This window comes from Gorilla gorilla, chromosome 2 (genome assembly GCF_029281585.2).
Source record: "Gorilla gorilla gorilla isolate KB3781 chromosome 2, NHGRI_mGorGor1-v2.1_pri, whole genome shotgun sequence".
Classification (NCBI taxonomy): domain Eukaryota; kingdom Metazoa; phylum Chordata; class Mammalia; order Primates; family Hominidae; genus Gorilla; species Gorilla gorilla.
Window position 1 is genome coordinate 78510776 of NC_086017.1, and position 23956 is coordinate 78534731.

At 40.4% G+C, this 23956-nt stretch overlaps 1 long non-coding RNA gene and 1 pseudogene across 1 annotated transcript; one reads left to right on the top strand and one right to left on the bottom strand.

Moving 5' to 3' along the window:
* The first annotated feature begins 13658 nt into the window (after window positions 1-13658).
* Window positions 13659-14547, top strand: LOC109026108 (large ribosomal subunit protein uL6-like; annotated as a pseudogene).
* Window positions 14548-17517: 2970 nt separating this feature from the next.
* On the bottom strand, window positions 17518-21781 carry LOC129532312 (uncharacterized). The gene is made up of 3 exons (XR_008677995.1): window positions 21716-21781; window positions 19068-19199; window positions 17518-17543 (listed from the first exon to the last, which is right to left on the bottom strand). It is a non-coding gene; the product is annotated as an uncharacterized lncRNA (long non-coding RNA).
* Between the last annotated feature and the right edge of the window lie 2175 nt (window positions 21782-23956).

Consider the following 23956-nt stretch of genomic DNA (forward strand, 5'->3'; position numbering starts at 1 on the left):
ATCATATTGTTCATGAAGAGAGGTAATTTGACTTCCTTTCTTCCTATTTTGATGCCTTTTATTTCTTTCTCTTGCCTGATTGCCCTGGCTAGGATTTCCAGTACTATGTTGAATAGGAGTGGTGAGAACAGGCATCCTTGTCTTGTTACAGTTCTCAAGGAGAATGCTTCTAGCTTTTGCCCATTCGGTATGCTCTTGGCTGTGGATTTATAATAGATGACTCATTATTTTGAAGTAGTTTCCTTCGATGCCTGGTTTGTTGAGGATTTTTAACAAGAAGGGATATTGAATTTTATCAAAAAGCCCTTCTTGTGTCTATTGAGATGATCATATGATTTTGTTTTTAGTTCTGTTTATGTGATGAATCACATTTATTGATTTACACATGCTGAGCCAACCTTGCGTCCCAGGAATAAAACCTACTTGATTGTGTTTGATTAGCTTTTTGATGTGCTGCTGGATTCGGTTTGCTAGTGTTTTGTTGAGGATTTTTGCATCCATGTTCGTGAGGGATATTGACCTGAAGTTTTCTATTTCTGTTATGTCCCTGCCAGGTTTTGGTATCAGAATGATGCTGGCCTCATAGAGTAGAATGAGCTGGGGTGGAGTTCCTCTTTCTCAATTTGCTGGATTAGTTTTAATAGGATTTATACCAGCTCTTTACACATCTGGTATAATTCAGCTGTGAATCTGTCTGGTCCAGGGCTTTTCCTGGTTCGTAGGCTTTTTATTACTGATTCAATTTCAAAACTCATTATTGGTCTCTTCAGGCTTTTTAATTTCTTCCTGATTCAATCTTGGGAGGTTGTATGTTTCCAGGAATTTACCCATCTCTTGTAGGTTTTCTAGTTTGTCTGCATAAAGGTGTTTGTAGTAGTCTCTGAGTATTTTTTGTATTTCTGTGAGGTCAGTAGAAATGTCCCCTTTGTCATTTCTAATTGTGTTTATTTGGATCTTCTCTCTTTTTTCTTTATTAGTCTAGCCAGCAGCCTATTAGTCCTCTTCTTTCAAAAACCAAACTCTTGGTTTCATTGATCATTGGTGTCATTTTTTTGCTTCTCAATTTCATTCAGTTCAGCTTTGATTTTGCTTATTTCTTTTCTTCTGCTGTCTTTGGGGTTGGTTTGCTCTTGTTTTTCTAGTTCCTCTAGGTGTGATATTAGGTTGTTAATTTGAGATCTTTCTAATTTTGGATGTGAACATTTAATGCTATAAACTTTCCTCTTAAGATTGCTTTACATGTGTCTCAGAGATTCTGGTATATTATAGCTTAGTTCTCATTAGTTTCAAAGAATTTCTTGATTTCCCCCCTAATTTCATTGTCTACACAAAAGTCATTCAGGAGCAGGCTGTTTAATTTCCATGTAATTGTATGGTTTTGAGAGATCATCTTAGTATTAATTTCTGTTTTTATTGTGCTGTGGTCCAAGAATGTGTTTCTTATGATTTGGAGTATTTTTTAGTTTGTTGAGAATTGTTTTATGGGTGAGTGTCTGGTTGATTTTAGAGTGCATGCCACATGAGAAGAGAAGAACATATATTGTATAGATGTCTTTTACACCCATTTGGTCAAGTGTCGAGTTTAAGTCCCAAATATATTTGTTAGTTTTCTGCTTCCATGATCTGTCTAATACTGTCATTGCGATGTTGAGGTCCCCCACTATTATTGTGTGGTTATCTAAGTTACCTCATAGGTATGTAAGAACTTGTTTTATGAATCTAGGTGATCCAGTGTCTGACTGTATTGTGAAATTCTTATAGTGAGTTATTTAGCTCTACCAGATCAGTTTGGTTGAGCTCTTGTTTCATTTTATTGGATTCCTTAGATTCCTTGGATTGGGTTTCAACTTTCTCCTGAATCTCAACGATCTTTGTTACTATCCAGATACTGAATTCTATGTCTGTCATTTCAGCCGTTTCAGCCTGGTTAAGAACCGTTGCTGAAGAGCTAGTGTGATTGTTTGGAGGTAAGAAGACACTCTGACTTTTTGAGTTGCCAGAGTTCTTGAGCTGGTTATTTCTCATCTGTGTGGGCTGATGTTCCTTTAGTATTTGACGTTGCTGTCCTTCGGATGGGTTTTTTTTTTGCTTTTGTATTCTTCAGTGCCCTTGAGGGTTTGACCCAGGTGACTGGCTTTGTTCCTGGATTTTTTCAGGGTGCCAGGACTCAGCTCACCACTCCTAGGCTGTGTGCTCTAACCCTGGAGGGTTGGTACCAAGCCTACAGCTTTACTCTCTGGCCCCTCGAGGTTAAGCACCTGCTGTGTTGGAGGGGCTGAGGTGTTCCCACTCCACGGGTAAAAATGCTCTGATGGGGTGCCGGCAAAAGCACTTCATTTGGGTGGTGGCAGCAGGGTCCATGCTCATGTGCATGTATGCCGGCAGTAGTGGGGTGGTAGAGACCACATGCATGTGCTCACTCCAGCAGCATTGATGTGGTGGTGTCTGTGTGCATATGCTGGTGGCAACAGTGGTGTGGGAGGGTGTGTACACACCAGCAAATGTGGGGTGGTGGCATCCATATGCACACATGTACTGTACACCTGCACTGGCAGGGGCAGGGCAGCAGTGGTGAGGTTCACGTGTGCACTGGCGGCAATAGCGTGGTGAGGTCCACACATGCTGGCAAAGCAGTGGGAGGAGGCTGTGGGCAAGTGCACATCCTCTGGGGCCCATCTACTGAAGCTCTCTGACAGTTAGGCGGGGACTACTAGCAAAGAATCTATGGTGATGGCTACCAGAAAGTGCATCCAAGGCTGCGCTGCAAGCAGATACAGCCAGGCAGGGACCACAGGAGAGGCCAACAAACAGGGGGCTCCTCAGATCAGACTGGTCCTGTCCCACAGGCAAGACCACCCTGCTTTGTCTAGGTCCAAGAGTCAACAAAAGCCAAAGCCACCTAGAGGAGCATGGCGAGCCTTGGGGTATGACATCCCTGGCCATGCTCCGCTGTAGCCATTCCCACGCCAAACCCTCTGGGGTCCACACAGGCTAGAGTTCTGTCCCTGCCACCTCTCCAAGCAGCTGTCCCTGTCAGCTCAAATGTTCATGGGGGTCATAGGGTCTCCTGCAGCTAGGATTCTGAAGATCCATGGTGAGAGTAGGCCACTCCTTGCCTATTTAACTCACTCCTTCCCCAGGAGCCACTGAAGGCCAGGAATAAGTCCTGGTACTCAGCAGTCCTGTACAGGGTTCCTACCTTACTCCCCCTGCAGCTCAGGGTTTGCATCCTCCCTCCGTCTATTTTCAATGCCTTCCTTCCGAAGGTCTGCTCAGAGTGTGCCAGTGTTCTCTATCTGGTCTTTTTGTGGGAGATGTTCTTCCTGCCTGCATATAGTTGGCCATCTTGACTCTTCTCCCTGAAAATTTATAACAGAGTGGATTTTAAGTGTTATGGCCTAGAAATAGGAGGCATGGCATGCCAAGCAGGCCATGTAAGGAAACCTCAGGAAGCCTCAGTGTGGTCAGAAGACAGAGTAGCAGAAACAAGGGCGCTTTCAGGTAAATTTTAAAGAGACAATTCTGGTACTAAGCTGTAGCAACAGCATTCATTACCAAAGTGCATTTTCTTGTTCATGGAATCACTCAATGCTTGGCACAAACTGCCATTTTTTCAGTCATTCAACAAATCTTTACTGTGTGACTACTCTGTGCCAGGCACTATTTTAAGATAGATAGATAGAATATATATATATATAAGTCTATTAAACCTCTTTTTCTTTATAAATTTACATATATATATATATAAACTCTTTCTTTGGAAGAGTTTATAGTCTAGCTAGAGAGAGAGATAAATATATCAATATTCATTGTTAAATTGGAGTAGGAATAAATGACTAAATAAAGCAGTGATTGGAAGCAGGAAGTGTTGGGGAGTGAGGCTGGGAATTGCAATTTTATATATGATGGTCATGGGAGGCCAAATGGAGAAGGAAATGGTGTGAGCAAAGACCAAAAAGACATACAGATATGTAGGGAAAGAGCAATCCAGGCAGAGAAGTTAGGAAGTGCAGAGTTCCTGAGGCTAGAGAATGCTTGGTGAGTTTTACAAATAAGGAGAGGACAATGAAGTGGCTGGGGAGGAATCAGTGTATTGTAGAGCAGTAGTGGACAGACGAGGTCAGAGTGGAGCTCAGGATCATACCATGTAAAGTTCTGACAGGCATCAAAAAGTCTTTGAGTTTGTGTCTGGATGAGATGTGAACTACTAAAAGATTTGAGTGGAGGAATTACATGGTCTATCTTAATTTTAGGAGAATCACTCTTGTGCCCATGTGTTCATGTAACAAACACTTATTGAGCATATACTTAGCATCAAGCTTGATGCCAGGAATTGGGGACACAAAGTTAAACAAAATTTGGCTTCTTCTTTCAGTTCACGGAATCTGCTGCAGCTATTTATACAGGTTGCTCTGAAAATGAGTTAAATGTCTTATTTAATTCAGTACATGGGCAAGGACCATGGGTTGTGAATGAGTGAGGCCATAGTTTTATTCCCCTGCTGAGTGCCTCAGCCATTCCCATGTATTGCCTTCTGTTTGCTTGGTGCCAAGCCCATTTTTCACAGGCTCATCCATTACTTTCCCTAATCTGACTAATAATTTCTTTCTTATGGCTGAATCAAGGCTGGTATATATTCAAGTTAAAAGTGTTTTGTATTAAAATGTATTTCATCAGATTTCAAAAAGCCAAGTTCTCTCTGTAAAGAGAAATGCAAATTATCCAAAGGAATCTTATGATCATTTGCAACTGTGCATTGCTTTATTGAGGAGCATGCAAGTAAGGAATCCTAAAATCATTTCCGCTTCCCCTCCACACTCTCTCCAAGTTGGCAATTAAATCAGTATATGTGAATCTTGAGGCAGAATGAATGTTCTCAGGCCAATTTGGGGGTAAATTATCTGGTAAAAGAAACCAAAACCAGCCTCCCTAATAACTTCCATAACACAAAGTCACTTTTTACTGTTACTGTGTCTGTGACATAATTTACAAAATTCCCTTTTGCCAAGAGGGGACTAAGTGGGCATGCTCTTCATACCCAGGTTATTAGTCGGCTTTTGCTATACAGCAAGCTATCACTAAGTCTCAGCAGCACACAGTAATCAGCAATTATCTCTGTTCAAGTTGGGCAGCTGAGCTGGTGTCTCTGCTTCGGGGTGTGGGTTGTGCTCAAATGTACTGAGGCCCAGACTGAAGAACTGGAGCATGTTCCTCTCACTGTAGACATTAGAAGCTCCCAGTACAGTGAGTTGAAAGGTGTCCCCAGACCCTACAAAATGTTCTAACCCCTTGATATGGTTTGGCTGTGTCCCCACCCAAATCTCATCTTGAATTTTAGCTTCCCCAATTCCCAAGTGTGGTGGGAAGGACCCGGTGGGAGGTAATTGAATCATAGGGGTGGGTCTTTCCTATGCTTTTCTTGTGATAGTGAATAAGTCTCATGAAATCTGATGGTTTTATAAAGAGGAGTTTCCCTGCACATGCTCTCTCTTCCCTGCCACTGTGTAAGATGTGACTTGCTCCTCCTTGCCTTCCACCATGATTGTGAGGCCTCCCCAGACATGTGGAACTATGAGTCAATTAAACCTCTTTTCTTCATAAATTACCCAGCCTTTGGTATGTCTTTATCAGTAGGGTGAATATGGACTAATACACCTTTTGAACCTGTAAATGTGATCTTATTTAGGAAAAAAAGTCTTCTATAGGTTGAATGTTTGTTTCCCCCCAAATTCATATGTTGAAGCCCTAACCCTCAATATGATAGTATTTGGAGGCAGGGCCTTTGGGAGGTAATAAGGTTTAGATGAGGGTGGAGCTTCCATGATGGTATTGGTGCCATTTTAAGAAGAGGGAGAGACATCAGCGCTCTCTCTCTCTCTCTCTCTCTCTCTCTCTCTTCAACTATGTGAGGCTATGGCAAGAAGATGGCCATCTGCAAACCAGGAAGAGGGTCTTCGCAAGACATGGCATCTGCTAGCACCTTGATCTTGAACTTTTCAGCCTCCGGAAGTGTGAAAAATAAATATCTGTTGTTTAAGTCACCAAGTCTATGGTATTTCATCATAGCAGCCCAAGCTAACTAAGACGGTGTCTTTGTAAATGTAATTAAGTCCAGGATCTTAAGATGAGATAATCATTTGCAATCTATGTGGGTAATATATCCAATGACCAAGTAAGGGTTCTTATAAGATACAGAAGAGAAGATGGTACAAGGAGGCTGTGGAAAGATAAAGACAGAGATTAGAATTAGGCAAGCACAAGCCAAGGAACACACTTTGCAGGGAGAACAGCTTTGTTGACCTCTTGACTTTGGACTTCTGGCCTCCAGAACAGTGAAAGAATTTCAGTTATTTTATACCATCAAGTTTGCTGTAATTTGTTACAGCAACCACAGAAAACCAATACACAGAGGGATGAATAGAAACATATGAAGATCATACAACATAAGCTTGGAATCCAGACACTGTCCCTTCTACCTACCTTCCATTAGCCAAAACCTGTCACCAGGACAAGCCCAGTACCCATGAAGCTGGGATGTACACTACTCCTATGGAGGTCAGGGAGGAGTGAAAGCAAGAGATTTTTTGCTGAATAATAATCTACCATACTTTGTTTTGTTTCTTTGGTAGCATTTGCTCACTAGGTCTTCCTTCCAAATCTAGGATTCCAGAAGGCAGCTCAGAACTTACCTGGGGATTTCTGTACATAGAAACCAGTGTTCTAAGATAAAAGGATGATGGATGAGTCACAGGAAGTTCAGTGCATATGAGCCAAGTTCCCAAAGAGGAAATGGTAATGATCTCTAAGCCTCAGCTAGCCTCCCGTCACTGCACAGATCTCCAACACTTTAGATACAAAAGATACACCATGCAAATACACCACTCCTAAAGCACTGGCCCTGAATGCTATGCTCTTTGATCCTGGTGAGCTGAGCTGAAAGTTGCTAAGAGGACTGTTTTCTAACCTCTTTCCTTTTGACTCATTTTTTTTAGAATGGGCCTTGGACCACCTGTATTGGAATTACTTAGGGTGTGATATGGTTTGGCTGTGTCCCCACCCAAATCTCATCTTGTTTTGTAGCTCCCATAATTCCCACATGTTGTTGGAGGGACCTGGTGGGAGATAATTGAATCATGGAGGTAGTTTCTCTCCTACTGTTCTCATGGCAGTGAATAAGTCTCATGAGATCTGATGGTTTTATAAGGGGAAATCCCTTTCACTTGGTCCTTATTCTCTCTTGACTTCTGCCATATAAGATGTGCCTCGGCCGGGTGCAGTGGCTCACGTCCGTAATGTCAGCACTTTGGGAGGCCAAGGTGGGCGGATCATGAGGTCAGGAGATCGAGACCATCCTGGCTAACACAGTGAAATCTCGTCTCTACTAAAAATGCAAAAAAAAAAATTAGCCGGGCATGGTGGCGGACACCTGTAGTCCCAGCTACTCAGGAGGCTGAGGCAGGAGAATGGCATCAACCCAGGAGGCAGAGCTTGCAGTGAGCAGAGATCGTGCCACTACACTTTAGCCTGTGCGACAAAGCAAGACTCCATCAAAAAAAAAAAAAAAAGATGTGCCTCTTGCCTTCTGCCATGATTGTGAGGCCTCCTCAGGCACGTGAAACTGTGAGTCTATTAAACCTCTTTTTTCTTTATAAATTACACAGTCTCAAGCATGTCTTTATTAGTATCATGAAAGTGGACTAATACAGGGTGCTTCTTACAAATGCAAGTTTTTCAATCTACTGCTCACCCCCTGAATCAGAATCTCTGGCAATTTTAACACACATCTCAGAGAATTTTGATGCACACTAATGTAAACATCACTGTTGTTTCTCAAACTTTATACTATCTTGTATATATCACCAGCACCCATTAGCAGATGTGAGTGATCCTGTACTTTCTGGGAATATGGGTTCACCATCCTAAGTCTCTGTGATAGGAAATTTCCTTTAACTCTAGTGTTTTCTCTCTCAAGTTCATGAATATTAACCTTCTATTCTACATTGTGTTTGCTCCATTGAAGGCAAATATTTTCCCCTAGACTTTTGGTTAAATTGAGGCTTAACAGTTTTTTTTTGTTTATTTTATTATTGTTATATTTTAAGTTTTAGGGTACACGCGCACAATGTGCAGGTTAGTTACATATGTATACATGTGCCATGCTGGTGTGCTGCACCCATTAACTCGTCACTTAGCATTAGGTATATCTCCTAATGCTATCCCTCCCCCCTCCCCCCATGCCACAACAGTCCCCAGAGTGTGATGCTCCCCTTCCTGTGTCCATGTGTTCTCATTGTTCAATTTCCACCTATGAGTGAGAACATGTGGTGTTTGGTTTTTTGTCCTTGCGATAGTTTACTGAGAATGATGGTTTCCAATTTCATCCATGTCCCTACAAAGGACATGAACTCATCATTTTTTATGGCTGCATAGTATTCCATGGTGTATATGTGCCACACTTCCTTAATCCAGTCTATCATTGTTGGACATTTGGGTCGGTTTCAAGTCTTTCCTATTGTGAATAGTGCCACAATAAACATACGTGTGCATGTGTCTTTATAGCAATGTGATTTATAGTCTTTTGGGTATATACCCAGTAATGGGATGGCTATATAAACAGAACCAAAGACAAAAACCACATGATTATCTCAATAGATGCAGAAAAGGCCTTTGACAAAATTCAACAACCTTCATGCTAAAAACTCTCAATAAATTCGGTATTGATGGGACGTATCTCAATATAATAAGAGCTATCTATGACAAACCCACAGCCAATATCATACTGAATGGGCAAAAACTGGAAGCATTCCCTTTGAAAACTGGCACAAGACAGGGATGCCCTCTCTCACCACTCCTATTCAACACAGTGTTGGGAGGCTTAACAGTTTTGCTGAGCCAGCAGCTTTGTGCATTGCTCACCATGCCATTCTTCACAGCCTTCTATGTCTTCACCCTGATGCTGGATCACTCTGGTGTTGAGGAGGGCACACATGGGGAGGAGTTCTTCAGAGTCTCTTTTCCAGAGAAATCTAGATATGCTCATGCAAAAAGTACTTGGTATTTATTTTTGAGGGCCTCACAACCCCTGTGAAGCTTTTTGAGGGCTCCTAGGTGAGGAGGCCTTAGTCTAAAGTTTACAGCAGTGTAGCTAGATGATTCATTTCTATAATGAAAACAATAATAAAGTGATAACTAACATTTACTGAGCACTTACCACATGCCAGGCACTGGTCTAAACTTCTTACCTGCTTTATCTCATTTCACCCTCGTACTGCCCTGAGGAGTAGGTATCGTTATTAACTCCATTTTATAGTTGGGAAACACAGGCCTTTGAGAGGCCATATAGCTAGCCCCAGTTCAATAACCTTTCTCTCAGGCCACATGCTGATTTTGCTCACACCTCCTAGAGTTCCCCTTGCTGAAGACTAAAGTAAAATTACCTGGCCTATTGTCAAACCATACAGATCACCTTAACTTTTCCCCTGAAAGAAGGGGACTCCGGAGAAATAATCAGTAGCCTTGAATACTCTTTGGCTTGACCCATGGGCATCTCGTGGCCATGTCTTACATGTACATTGCTTATCTGTTCATTTTCCTGCACACTATTTACTATTTACCTGTTCATTATTTTAACACAAAATTGAGTCTCCAGTGTCCAATGGGGTGACCACCAGTATACAATACATTCATGGTGATAAGAGCAATGAGGAAAATTAGGCAAGTTTAGGAAAAAGAGAGTGTTGAGGTTGGCAGTAACATTTGAAATAAGATAGGTGCAATGGTTTGGATATTTGACTCTCCAAACCTCATGTTGAAATTTGATCCCCAATATAGGAAGAGAGGCTTAATGGGAGGTATTTGGGTCATGGGGTGAAGCCCTCATGAAGAGATAAATATCCTCCTTGGCGGGGTCGGGAGGGGATGAGTGAGTTCTCACTCTGTTAGTTCCTGCAACAGCTGGTTGTTAATGTTTTTCCCATTTGCCCCGAGAATACTTGCAGGTGGTGCTTGCGGCTGCCGCATTTACCCCAAAATAACTTTGCCACAAAATATTTCACATTTGTTATTATGTTCACATCACTTTAGTAAATAGACTTTGGAAACAAAAGACATCATTCTATTTATAGCATTCTGTTTTTAGTAGTGGTATTTCCATTTACAAAATACAGTAATTCTCAATGGCTGAAAATGTCAAATCCTAGAAAACATAGCATGCCAATGATGTTAACATCATTCTTGAACAGTTGCTGGCTGAAGATTCATTGCATGAATCCAATGTTTCTGAAATAGACAATTCTGATCATTCAGATGATCGTGATATTAGTTATTATACATAACTACAAGAACAGTTTCTATATTTTATTTTCACATTGAAAATCAGTCAGATTTACTTCAGCCACAAAGAGTGTGTTTATGTAAAATTAAATGTGTGCTGGCAGTGGGCTGCACATTTTATTTTTCTAAACAGGAAAAGGGTTAAAAAGAGCCTGGAGTCTCCCTGCTTGCTCTCTTGCCTCCTCTCTCACCCTGTGATCTCTGCACACGCTGGCTCCCCTTTCTCTGAAACTCCCACCAGGAGCTGATGCTAGTGCCATGCTTCTTGTACAGCCTGCAGAACCATGACTCAAATAAACCTCTTTTCTTTGTAAATTACCCAGCCTTAGGTATTCCTTTACAGCAACACTAAATGGACTAAGACAGTAGAGAAGGTCCTTTTGATAAATTGACACTTGAGCAGAGACCTGAAGGAAGTCAGGAGAGAGCCATGAGGATAATCAGGAACAAGGTTTTCAGCCAGAGGGAAGAGGAAGTGCAAGGCAAGAGCAAAGAGTTCAGCTTGGAGGTCCCACATGAAGTGATTAGTGAGGGGGAGATATAGCAGATGACATCTGAGAACATGGGGAAGGTGGGGACAGGTTGCATAGGTCCTTATGGCAAGGACTCTAGATTTCATTAGAAACCATCGGAGGACAAAAGCAGGAGAGAGACATGATAAAACTCATCTTTGTCAAGAATTACTGAGATGTTGCACAGAGGACACACTATGGAGAGTACAGGTGAAAGCAAGGAAAAAAGTAAGAACAAGAGTTTGAACTTCTTGTGTTCCTTTGGCATCTGACCCCCTCCTCAGGAAAATGTTTTCAAGTGTAAAAAAAATACACAGGATTGTGAAGGAAACAATTATACAAAATGCAGTTAGCAAAATGTTAAAAGAAAACTGCCATTTAGGAAAATACATGTCTCTTCATGAATTTATTAAATAACAGAATCTAGTGGTAAATCCACCGTAATTTCCAAAACATGATGAGCACAAATATTTTTCAAGATACTTTCAATATCTGTAATGTATAATTTTTTTTATGATTTTTATTGGTAACAAGTCACAGATTCTACTTATAGCACTGTGGTTTGCTACAGATAGGCATAATTGGAGAAAATGCTCAATTTTAGTTAAAAGCTAGTGAAAATGAAGTGCTTTTTTCAGCCAAGTTCAAAGGACCCCCTGAATTTTATGCATGGACCCAGGTTATAGACCCCTGAGTTAGAATGCTGTTGTAATATTCCAGGTAGGAGATGTTTCATGGCTTAGGTTATGGTAGGCTTAATGTGATTTAGAGAGCAGTGAGGGAAATCCAATTCATTCTCATGTACAGTGGCTACTTTTTCAAAAAATCAAATTCCCAAGGCACAGATTCTCTGTCCAAATCCTATTTAGTCCTGAATAACCTTATGTAATAAATTATATATTATATCATATTATATATATCATATAGCTATATTATATGTAATATAATATTATGTATAATATAATTATATATAATTTATATATAAAATATAATTTTATATATATATATATATATATTTAGTGGTGGCCTTGTGAGTTAATTGACGGCTAGGTAGTATTTTGTTTTTCTACCATTATCCCCACAATGCCTGGAACAGTTGTTATACTGTTTTAAAGTGGAATTTAGACACTGCTTCCAGTCCTGGCTATGTAACTTTTGAAAACTTGTTTGCCCTTCCTATAAAATGAGGGTAGTAAAATGCATTCTCCAGGAATACCAGTGCATAAATAACTAACAAAACTTAAGTATGGTTTGGCCAAGAAGGTTCAGCAGCAGAGTGCTGTAATAGTGCTGCAGTTCATTAGTGATGTCTGTTACGGCCATGAGCACCACACATTCCCCATCCTTAAGCTGGATGGTTTAGTCTGTTCAGATAGAGGGATGTTAGGAAATGCTGTCTTGAGAGGACTTGCGGGGTAGGTCTGACTCTGACAGGACAAAGACCCCCATAAATGTAAAAAAGATAGTGTGAAAATGACCTGATAAAACCATTAGCTTGCCCAGAACTTTATTCATATGTTAATCTTACCTTAAATCTTACATAAAAACATATTGTATCATTCTTACTGATACTAAGCCATCTTGGCTTTATGTTCAGAGAATGTATGCTTATTCCAATTCCCTTACCTCCAAATTTTTGTCCCTGGAGATTAAATGTAACTGGGGAAAGGGCAATTTTCTTTGCTGTCTACTGGGCCATTGGTGATTTTTGTTATAAAATGTCATTCTCTCTACCAAGTTTCTACTTTTTACAGTTTAAAATGGGCAAATGATCCATGCTCAGGAAGGAATAAAAAAGGCCAGGATCTATTGGGAAGCTTGACATACCCTTAACAATAACACTGCTACGAGGCATTAGTACTATAGTTTATAAATAATTCATTGATCACATGGCTTTGAATAGTTCCGTCAAACACCACTAGAAGAGGTGGCAAATTATTCTTCAACACAATCATTTGTTTTCATCCATGAAAAATAGTATGCTTTAGTACCATGGCAAATAAGGATTGAAACTCCAGCCAGGCAATCTGTTAGAAGAAATTTGTTGATCAAAATCTCTGGCATACTTTGTGCAATTGCCTCTTTTGTGCCACCACTGCATGAAGTCAATGTCCCTGTTAATTTTATTAATTTGTAGGTTTGGCAGTCAACCTCAGAAGTGGTTCTAAAATTCTACATCAGGCTCAGCGAAATGTTTTCACAAAACCCTAACAAAAGCATAGTTGGAATCAGAGTGTATAGAAAGTCAGCTGTTAGCTGTTTGAGATAAACAGTTATTTTAACATGTTTGGTTTGGTGTATGTCTTTTCATCTGATTGCTATAGAAATAAAAATTTAATTAGAGATTAGATAGATGGATAGATGGATGGATAGATACATGTATGATAGATATTGGATAGAGAAGTGAAGCTTGAAAAGAGAAAACGTTCTATTTATCTTTGAATAACATGAAAATGCAACATACAAAATATCTCTAAATATATCTTAGTCTATTGGTCTCACTTTCCATATAATGTGATGAACGAAGTTAGAGCAAAGTTCAGGAAGATTACATGAACAAAAGGGATTTCCTCCTGAGTCTTATCCAAACAACCACGTGGTTAGACACTAAATCAATGGGAGCACTTTGTATGGGCTGAAGGTTGCCAGCTTAGCATGATGGGAATGAACTAAAAGAAGCTGAAAAGTAACTGGAACTAAGAATTCACTACTCTCTCTCCTAAGTGTGTGCCTGTACATAACCCTACTACAATTTCAAGTCAGTTTCCTTTGAGTCAAAAGCCAGTGTGTCTCTTTGCTGCATCTATTACAAGAATGAAGGCCATTCTCAGCAATCTGAATGCCGACATTCCAGAAAACATGGACATCACTCTGAAGAGATGCACAGTTAACTATGAAGAGCTTCAGAGAAACCCTGCAGAGGAACTTCAGTCACATCAGTGTAGAACTCAGTCTCCTCAGAAAGCAAAAGAAGCAGCTCCAGGTTGGCAAATAGTGGGGAAATAGAAAGGAACTGGCTACCATTTGCACTATTTGTAGTCAGGTACAAAACATGATCAAGGGTCTTATACTGGACATACATTAAAAAATGTCTGTGTATACTCACTCACTCCCCCATCAATGTTGTTATCCAGGAGAATGGGTCTCTTGTTGAAATCCAAAATTTCTTGGGTGAAAAACACATCTGCAGGGTCTGGATGAGGCCAAGTGTTGCTTGTTCAGTATCTCAAGCCCAGAAAGATGAGTTAATCCTTTTTTTTTTTTTTTTGAGATGGAATCTTGCTCTGTCACCCAGGCTGGAGTGCAGTGGTGGAATCTCGGCTCACTGCAAGCTCCACCTCCAGGGTTCGTGCCATTCTCCTGCCTCAGGCTCCCGGGTAGCTGGGACTACAGGCGCCCACCACCACGCCTGGCCAATTTTTTGTATTTTTAGTAGAGACGAGGTTTCACCGTGTTAACCAGGATGGTCTGGATCTCCTGACCTCGTGATCCGCCCACCTTGGCCTCCCAAAGTGCTGGGATTGCAGGCATGAGCCACCACGCCCGGCTAGGTAAGTTAACCCTTGAAGTAAACGTTTAACTTGTTTCAAATTCAATTGCTTTGATTGAACAAATCACAACAGTTAAAAACAAGGCTATCAGAAAATTTGGGGATGGTATCTATGTCACCAAAAACAGAACAGTTTTGCAGTCTGGTGAATAAGATCTAAGAGTCGTCCAGCTACAGAAACAAGATACTAGATAATTCCTAAGACCTATTTGCAATATTTTAATGATGCAATAAAAGGCCTCTATTCACCTTGGGGGTTGAGGGCAGGGAAAGTCAGTATGAGTCCCTTGTCTTCCAGAATCCTAATCATGTTGGATGCAGTATCATATTGCACCTGGGCCATCAGACTTAAATGAAAAGGATCCAGGCTATGATCTTGAGTCAGCTATTGTGTAACCTCCAATGAGTCACTCTACCTCTCTTGGCATCCATTGTGTATTCTGAAAATGAGGCAGTTGGATGAGAGAATCTACTGGGTGCATTTTAGCTCTGAGAATGGGGTGATATACAAAGAGGGGAAGAGCATGGATTTTCATCAAGCCCTTCACTTAAATAGCTTTGTCTAGGAGGTTCTTAGCTTCTTTAAGCCTCAGTTTTCTTATCTAAAAAATTGAGTTAATTATAGTGTCTAACTTGCAAGGAGATAATTTGGGTAGATCACTTAGATATATCCTAAAAGGTAGTATATATCCAATAAATAATAGCTGATATTCTTTGTGTTGCTATTGTTGTTTTGCAATAACGGCTGTGGTTTTAAACGTTTTAAGCCAAAAGATGTTATGGGGAGAATTTAAGTAGGAGGCCAGTTACATAGAAAGAAGGCTATGTATTGGTGAACCGAAGTCATGCCACATGGTGGTTTACATGACCTTGGGCCAACTCTATAAATTATGGAATATAGGTAGACCATATTACTTATTCTTCTTTGTGGCAGTACTTTTTATGTTTTTAGTAATGGAAGGCAAAGCGATGTCGGAAAAAAAGCAGGAATTAAACATTTTTTTAAAATCTTATCTCTATTGACAGAAAGATTTATAAATCACCTAAAAGGTTTTCATCTGTTGAACTTCTTTAAAATGAAAATTACTAATCAGGAACCTGTCTACTCTACATGTTCACTTCTCAAATCTATATTCATCCATTTCTGAACTCTTGAAAAATTGTGAGGTAGCAGAATGAGATGGCAGAAATATCCACAAATTCCAATGGAATGAGAACATACTATGTGTGGGCTTCAGAGACCTGTGCTAAAGGAAACGTACCCCCAGGCACTCTCATTATTATTTCTGATTTGAGACAACAACCTGAATGTCCTGGATGAGGAAACCAACCTCAGAAAGAGGGGACAGGCCAAATTTTCTAAAAACAGGTTATAAATATGAAATGGGTTTCATGAGCCCACGAGTTATGGAATACTAAAGTTAGTACCTGGAATTAAAGGTCTGACACTTTTTCTGTGGGGCACTTGTGTGTTCAAGAGGTGCTTTATATAGGAAATGAAAGAGATGAGACAGGGAATGCAGGATTTTATCAAGATGTGTTGCTTTGCAGAAAAGTGGTTTAGTTGTTTGGGCCTATGAGAAATTGTTGTCAGTATACAGGGTAAGGTTTACTTCAACCACTGTGACAGACCAATCCATCTGGTTTTTATGTAGCCTTAAACAACATACATGCCTGAATATGAGGTAAGTTGTTTTCTCCAAAGCTCACCATTCAGAGAATAGGGAATCATCTTACATGCAAGTCTTTACAAAGTTTTTTCAATTACTTTACTTTGAAAAACCAAATGTAATTTAGGGAAAACCTCACCTGAAAGATGCTCAGTCAATTCTAGTTTAAGATACTTGTGGAGAGAGGCTCCTAAACATAATTGATTTCTTACATTTATTTTTTGCTTTTCTTTATATACAGATTAAGTATTTATTTCTGGAGAGATGATCCTCACAATTACAAAAGTTCAGTGTTATAAATGGGTCTTTTAAATATCTCTTTGAAATAAAATAAAGTAGGCAGTGGCATTGGAGAAATCATAAATGTAATCATTGCAGATTTGGGTGGGGGGGGGGAAATGTCCTAATGTTACATGATAAATACTTGTAGCTTGTAGGATAAAATATCCAAAACAAGCAAAATACCTGGATTCCCAAAGGACTGCATGTTAAACTAAGATACGATGCTCTAGAAATCATATGTTCTAGAGAAGTGTCAGGTGACCCAAAGTCATTCTAATGATGACAAAGACACAGAGAATGACTCGGTGGAATGGTCCAGATGAAAGCCTGATTAGAGTGCTTTCCAGATAGACAGGAAGTAAAGAAGTGGAAAAAGGGAATATGAGGAATTCTTCAGTTTTGCTCTAAAGGAGGGGCGTGGGAAATATAGGGTTGTAGCTTGAAGATTTTAGCTTTGGGGGAAAACATTTCAGAGAGGGAAATAATTTTAGCATGATTATAAACTGATTGGATGATCCTGTAAAGAGTGAAAAAACAATGACACAAAAAGAAAAGTGGAAGATTACAGAAGGAAAGTCCTAGGGAGGGTGAGAGGGAACACCCTCCAGGGCATAGGTCGGGGGCACATATGAAAAGGGGCCATTTATTCCATGTGCCAGATGGGAAGGAATATCAATGGGCACAGATGCAGGTGGGTGGTTGATTTGGTGGTGAAAATAGGAGGGAACTGTTTTCTGACGGCTCCACTATTTTCAATGAAATAAGAAGTGAGTCATCTTCTGAGAGTGGGAAAACAGATCTTGACCTTCTAACACCAGAAGCACCATCATTTATTCCTCTGCAGTCATCCATCCACTCCATTCTCTGAATGTGTGGATTTTTAAATGCTTGTGATTGGCCATTTCCCACTTTCCTTCCCTTTGCCAATAGTTGCATCCCACTGGTTCTGTGTCTAGGTCTCCCTGATTTCTTCTGGGTTGTTCATTTTTTAAAGCAAGCTCATCCTCTCAGCAATGTGGCATGCCTCACAACCACACCATTTCTTCACACCCGAATCAGCTTTCCTTCAATTCTCACAGCCCATTGATTTAGCTCCTTTTTCCACTTGCTGGGGTGGGTTTTTTTTTTTTTATTCTGCTTTTGTCAGGCTGTATTTGTGACTAACCAATGTGTGCCTTCCTGTTCAAATCCCGAGTCCTGCAGGAAAAAAAAAATGTGATTCCAAGTAAGACGGTTTAGTTAGAAAAATAATTTGTTCAGCTCTTTGAATACGTTTGCCATCACTGGAGGACACTGATAATTGTTTCAGTTATTGTTTTCAGGGATCCTAAACTGCTTGAATCCTGAAATACTACTCTAAGCAGTAGAATGTGTGTCCAGTGACAGGTCAGCAGTCATCTTCCATTGAATATTCATCCCAAGAATTCTCTGCACACACGAAAAATAGATTCACCATCATGATGGGAAACCTTAGAGATCCCCAGGGCTCCTTACATGGCAGGACAGCCCAGGCTCTGGACTCAACTGTCTGGCTTTGAATCTTGGCTCCACTATGCTCTGCCCATTGTGCAAGTATTTAACCATTCTGTGCCTCAGTTTTGTTATCTCTAAAATGGGGAGAGTAATATTCTCCAGCTTCATAGAGTTGTGGTGATAATCAATCAACTGCATTAATGTGCCTAATGTCTTCAACATACTTTCTGGAAAGAAGGGAAGTGTTTAGTCAGTTGTAGCTGCTAATTTTAGGTCAAAAGCCCTAAGAAATTTTTATAGAGATAAAATACTTAACTTTACTCATGTTAAACTTACTGGGCCATAAAAACCATTTATTACCTAGTACATATTAATTCTTAATATAGTTGTTCCACAGAATCTACTTGATATGGTTTGGCTCTGTTGTCCCCACCCAAATCTCATCTTGAATTGTAATCCCCATAATCTCCACATGTCAAGGGAGAGGCGTGGTGGGAGGTGACTGGATCATGGGGGTGGTTTCCCCCATGCTGTTCGTGATAGTGAGTTCTCACAAAATCTGATGGTTTTGTAAGTGTTTCATAGTTCCTTCTTCACACTCCACTCTCTCTTACCTGCCACCATGTAAGACGTGCCTGCTTCCCCTTCTGCCATGAGTGGAAGTTTCCTGAGGCCTCCCTAGCCATATGGAACTGTGAGTCAACTAAATCTCCTTTCTTTATTAATTACCCAGTCTCAGGCATTTATTTATAGTTGTGTGAAAATGGACTAATACACCACTGCTGGTATAGTTTCCTAGGGCTGCTATTTTTAAAAAAGTACCACAAACTGTCAAAACAATGAAGATCTAACCTCTCATAGTTCTGGAAGCTGGAAGTTTAAAATCAAGGTGTTGGCCAGGTGCAGTGGCTCACATCTGTCATCCCAGCACTTTGGGAAGCCAAGGCATGCAGATCACTTGAGCTGAGGAGTTCAAGACTAGCCTAGGGTACATACAGAAATCCTATCGCTACAAAAAATACAAAAATTAGCCAGATGTGGTGGCATCTGCCTGTGGTCCCAGCTACTCAGGGGAGGCAGGAAGATCATCTGAGACCAGGAGGACAAGGCTGCAATGAGCTGTAATCATGCCACTGCCCTCCAGTCTGGGCAACAGAGAAAGACCTCATCTTTTAAAAAACAGGTAATGGCAGGGCTATCTCTTTCTGAAGGCTCTAGACGTGGAGGATCCTTCTTGCCTCTTCCTACCCTGTTGTAGTTGCCAGCAATCTTTGGTGTTCCTTTGATTTGCAGCTGCAAATTTGCATCACTCCAGTCTCTGCCTCCATCTTCAAATGGCCTTCTTCTCCATGTCTCCTTTGGTCTTCAACTCTTTCTCACCTTATAGAGATACCAGTTGTTGGATTTAGGACCTGCCCTAATCCAGTATGATCTCATTTCAACCTGCTTACATCTGCAAAGACTGTATTTCCAAATAAGGTTGTTGATACAGTTTGGATCTGTGTCCCCACCCAAATCTCATGTTTACTTGTGATCCCCAGTGTTGGAGGTGGGCCTGGTGGGAGGTGATTGAATCGTGGGGGCAGAGTTCTCATGAATGGTTTAGCACCATCCTCCCTTGATACTGTATAGTGAGTGAGTTAGCACAAGATCTGGTTGTTTAAAAGTGTGTAGCACCTACCCCCCCTCTCTCTCTTCCTCCTGCTCTGGCCATATGAAGTGCTGGCTCCTCCTTCACCTTCTGCCATGATTGTATGTTTCCTGCAGACTCTCCAGAAGCTGAGCAAATGCTGCCATGCTTCCTGTACTACCTGTGGAACTGTGAGCCAAGCAAACCTTTTTTCTTTATAAATTACCCAGTCTCAGGTATTTATAGCAAAGTGAGAATGGACTAATACAGTCGTATGCACAGGTACCAAGGATTAGGATTTGAATATATCTTTTTTGGGGACATAAGTGCATATGAAACAAACACTGGGCCAAGTGTGGTGGCTCATACCTGTAATCCCAGAACTTTGGGAAGCTGAGGCAGGCAGATCACTTGAGGTCAGGAGTTTGAGACCAGCCTGGCCAACATGGTGAAACCCCGTCTCACACTAAAAGTACAAAAATTAGCCAGGCATTGTGGCAGGTGCCTACAGTTCCAGCTACTGGGGAGGCTGAGGCAAGAGAATGACTTGAACCTGGGAGGCAGAGGTTGCAGTTAGCTAGGATCACATCACTGCACTCCAGCCTGGGCAACAGAGCAAGACTTCATCTCAAAAACAAACAAACAAACAAAAAGAAACAAAACAAATACTTCCAATCATACTTTATTTGTCCCAAATCACTTCCTCCCCATTAACTATAATCTACTGTAGTATTACTTGTCCGACTTGGTGACTAATGCCTTTTGTGAACTGTCTGAATGGGTCTGGGATGGGATAAGTATAAAAATGGAAATAAAGTTTTCAGAACCTTCCATTGCAATTTGAAATTGCCATAATATCCAAGCATGTATTCCATTGACTTACCTTGTTTAAAAGGGAAAGGACTGCTTTGGATGTTGTCTAACTCATCCGATGAGTCACATGTGGCATGAGCTGCATATTGGTCATACCACAGATTGGAAAGTTTTGTAACTTTGGTCACCATGCATCATCTGAGATGCACTGATGTGGCTGACCAGCTGTGAATGGTCAAAAATGGAGAAAAAGTTTGCCACTTCCCATTTTTTTGATAATTATCTACATAAACCCCATTCACTGCTCCAATCTTTGGGTCCTAAACAAAGAAATGTTATTATTTCTGCTAAATAATTGTTCTAGCTAATATAAAAATTCTCCCATTTCCTTTTGAAGAACACAGTCTAGATATTCAGTAAAACATTTCAGAGAACAGGATTTGTTCTTTGTTTGCAAACAACTTTGCAATTCTGTAGTCATTGACTGCTTTGTTTCAAGACACAAGCCATATCAATTAGCATTTTAAATGCCTTTGGTTACATAAAAGAAGTAGTTCTTCTAAAAGAGAAAAATGGAGTTCATTACGTTTCTTTGTTATTTCTGCCTGCTGAATACATTTGCTATTGATGACACTGTGTACTTTCCTGAACTTCCCACTTAAACCTCCAAATTTTTGTGCATCTCAGAAAAGATATTAACTATTCACAAAAACTGTTGTTTTGGAAAATTTCTTTCTACAAAGGAAAAAAAAACACTGTTTAACTCATAATCAGTAATTAGTCTAAGAAGCAAAAGCAGTATCAAATTCTGATACAAGCTTGCTTTTTTTGGATTGGTTGTATGTTGGACTCAAGTTTGTGTAACAATTGTTTGGGTTTCTTTTGTCATTTTGTTTTGGTTTTAGTTTTTAATTTTGTTTGGCTTTTTAACAAAAGTAATGTTTTTTGAGTATACCTGAACACAAAAAAGGGATCAGTAGGCACAGGGGCCTATTTGAGGGTGGAGGGTGAAAGTAGAGTGAGGACTGGAAAACTACCTTTGCCATCCAGGTACTGATGACTGCCTGGGTGGCAGAGTTATCTGTACACAAAACCCCAGTGACATGCAACTTACCCATGTAACAAATCTGCATATGTCACCCCTTGAACCTCAAATAAAAGTTGGAAAGGAAAAAAAATCATGTTTTGACTAAACATTAGCTAAAAACAAATATACATGTCAAACTATACAAAAGAATATATCATAAAAGGCATTACTCTTCACACCCTAGTACCGTAACTCACCCTCCCTGCTATCAGTTTGTTAGGTGTCCTTTTAGAAAGATTCTCGGCATATACATGTGTATGTGTGCATAAGTATGTATACATATCCATAAAACCTTAACAATCTAAAGCATCCTGTGCCTGCCATTCCCGACATAGCTAAGAGTTCGCCTTGGAGCTAGTTTTATACCATGTTGTGGCAGTCTTCCAAGATGGCCCCCAGCCATCTGGCTGACTTCTTCCTGGTATTCATGCCTCTATGTAGTCCCCCCTCCCACATGAATAGGGCTGCTCAGCACACCAATAGAATACTACAGGAATGACAGTGTGATTACCAAGGTGAAGTCATAAAAGGCACTGTGGCTTCCTCCTTCCTCTTCCTCAGATCACTCACAAGATCAACTGCCATGTTTTAAGGACACTTAAGTAGCTCCATGGAAAGGCAAGGAACTGGGGCCTCCCATCAATGACTATGTAAGGGAGTCATTTTGGAAATTCATCTTCCAGCTCCAATAAGATTTCAGACCACTGCAGCCCCAACCAACATCTTATCTACGGCATTATGAGAGACCTCAATCAAGATCCACTCAGCTAACTTGCTCCCAATTCCTGACCAGAAAAAGAGATAGTAAATGTTAATTGCTGTAAGCCACTAAGTTTGGGGGGGGGGGTAATTTTAGATAACCAATATATGTTATTTATATTATTTATTGCCAGGGCTAAGATGCTGCAGCAAATAACACTCTGAAAATTTACTGATTTAAATAAGATTCTTTCCCATAAAATAGTTTATCGATGTGACGTTCAGGATGCCAGGAAAGCTCTGCTCCATACAGTCTTTCAGGGGCCCAGTTTCCTCCCATCTTGTGTTCACTATCCCCTAAGGTATTGTCATCATCTGTAAGATCAAAGCTGGGTTGCTATCCTATCTGTATTCCAGCTCACAGAAAGGAGAAAACAAGGAAATTCAAGGAAAGAAACTTTCTTATGAAGAAAGTAAAATGAAAAATGCATCCATTTCATTTAGGGAAATATTAATCACATCATCACCTGATATGATTTGGCTGTGTCCCCACCAAATCTCACCTCGAATTGTAATAATCCCCGTATGTCAAGGGCAGGGCCGGGTATTAGATAACTGGATCACGGGGGCAGTTTCTCCCATACTGTTCTTGTGGTATTGAATGATTCTCATGAAATCTGATGGGTTTTTTTTTTTCTTTTTTTTTTTTTTATTATACTTTAAGTTTTAGGGTACATGTGCACATTGTGCAGGTTAGTTACATATGTATACATGTGCCATGCTGGTGCGCTGCACCCACTAACTCGTCATCTAGCATTAGGTATATCTCCCAATGCTATACCTCCCCCCTCCCCCCACCCCACAACAGTCCCCAGAGTGTGATATTCCCCTTCCTGTGTCCATGTGATCTCATTGTTCAATTCCCACCTATGAGTGAGAATATGCGGTGTTTGGTTTTTTGTTCTTGCGATAGTTTACTGAGAATGATGGTTTCCAATTTCATCCATGTCCCTACAAAGGACATGAACTCATCATTTTTTATGGCTGCATAGTATTCCATGGTGTATATGTGCCACATTTTCCTAATCCAGTCTATCATTGTTGGACATTTGGGTTGGTTCCAAGTCTTTGCTATTGTGAATAATGCCGCAATAAACATACGTGTGCATGTGTCTTTATAGCAGCATGATTTATAGTCCTTTGGGTATATACCCAGTAATGGGATTGCTGGGTCAAATGGTATTTCTAGTTCTAGATCCCTGAGGAATCGCCACACTGACTTCCACAATGGTTGAACTAGTTTACAGTCCCACCAACAGTGTAAAAGTGTTCCTATTTCTCCACATCCTCTCCAGCACCTGTTGTTTCCTGACTTTTTAATGATTGCCATTCTAACTGGTGTGAGATGATATCTCATAGTGGTTTTGATTTGCATTTCTCTGATGGCCAGTGATGATGAGCATTTTTTCATGTGTTTTTTGGCTGCATAAATGTCTTCTTTTGAGAAGTGTCTGTTCATACCCTTCGCCCACTTTTTGATGGGGTTGTTTGTTTTTTTCTTGTAAATTTGTTTGAGTTCATTGTAGATTCTGGATATTAGCCCTTTGTCAGATGAGTAGGTTGCGAAAATTTTCTCCCACGTTGTAGGTTGCCTGTTCACTCTGATGGTAGTTTCTTTTGCTGTGCAGAAGCTCTTTAGTTTAATTACATCCCATTTGTCAATTTTGTCTTTTGTTGCCATTGCTTTTGGTGTTTTGGACATGAAGTCCTTGCCCACGTCTATGTCCTGAATGGTAATGCCTAGGTTTTCTTCTAGGGTTTTTATGGTTTTAGGTCTAACGTTTAAATCTTTAATCCATCTTGAATTGATTTTTGTATAAGGTGTAAGGAAGGGATCCAGTTTCAGCT